Below are 742 nucleotides of genomic sequence, written 5' to 3'. Positions count from 1 at the left end.
ATGTGGTGCTAACCCATGATCATCTTGTAGACATTTTTTTAAGGAGTTGGACACTCTGAATACTGAAACTTCCTGGCAGATTAAAACTGTGTGCGCCGACCGAGACTCGAACTCGGGACCTTTGCTTTTCGCGGGCAAGTGCTCTACCAACTGAGCTACTGAAGCACGACTCACGCCCGGCCCTCACAGCTTTACTTCTGCCAGTATCTCGTCTCCTACCTTCCAAACTTTACAGAAGTCGTGCTTCGGTAGCTCAGTTGGTAGAGCACTTGCCCGCGAAAGGCAAAGGTCCCGAGTTCGAGTCTCGGTCGGCGCACACAGTTTTAATCTGCCAGGAAGTTTCATATCAGCGCACACTCCGCTGCAGAGTGAAAATCTCATTCTGAAATTCTGAATACTGCTTCACAGTAGATTTATACCCTCATGACGTTTGGTGCAAATAATCCACTACAGTTCAAAAGGAACAATGAGGTACATAATTACAATACTAGAAGGAAAAATGACTTCCATTACTCAACATTAAGGTTGTCTTTAGCACAGAAAGGGGTTCACAACGCTGTAACAAAAATGTATGACCACTTACCCACTGATATAAAATGTCTAGCAGACAGCAAGATAAAATTTGAAAATAAATTGAAAAAGTTGCTCCTTGACAACTCCTTCTATTCGATAGAAGAATTGTATGTTTGTAATGTGTAAAAGCTGGTGATTAGGAATTGCTAACTCAATATTTATATCTTGT

At 42.0% G+C, this 742-nt stretch overlaps 1 non-coding gene across 1 annotated transcript; it reads left to right on the top strand.

The window, feature by feature from the left end:
- Window positions 1-242: 242 nt before the first annotated feature.
- Trnas-cga (transfer RNA serine (anticodon CGA)) lies at window positions 243-316 on the top strand. Its single transcript has one exon. It is a non-coding gene; the product is annotated as a tRNA-Ser (tRNA).
- The last annotated feature ends 426 nt before the right edge of the window (window positions 317-742 follow it).

This window comes from Schistocerca nitens, chromosome 9 (assembly GCF_023898315.1).
Source record: "Schistocerca nitens isolate TAMUIC-IGC-003100 chromosome 9, iqSchNite1.1, whole genome shotgun sequence".
NCBI classification, from domain to species: Eukaryota; Metazoa; Arthropoda; class Insecta; order Orthoptera; family Acrididae; genus Schistocerca; species Schistocerca nitens.
This window is presented reverse-complemented; position numbering and strand designations above follow the sequence as displayed.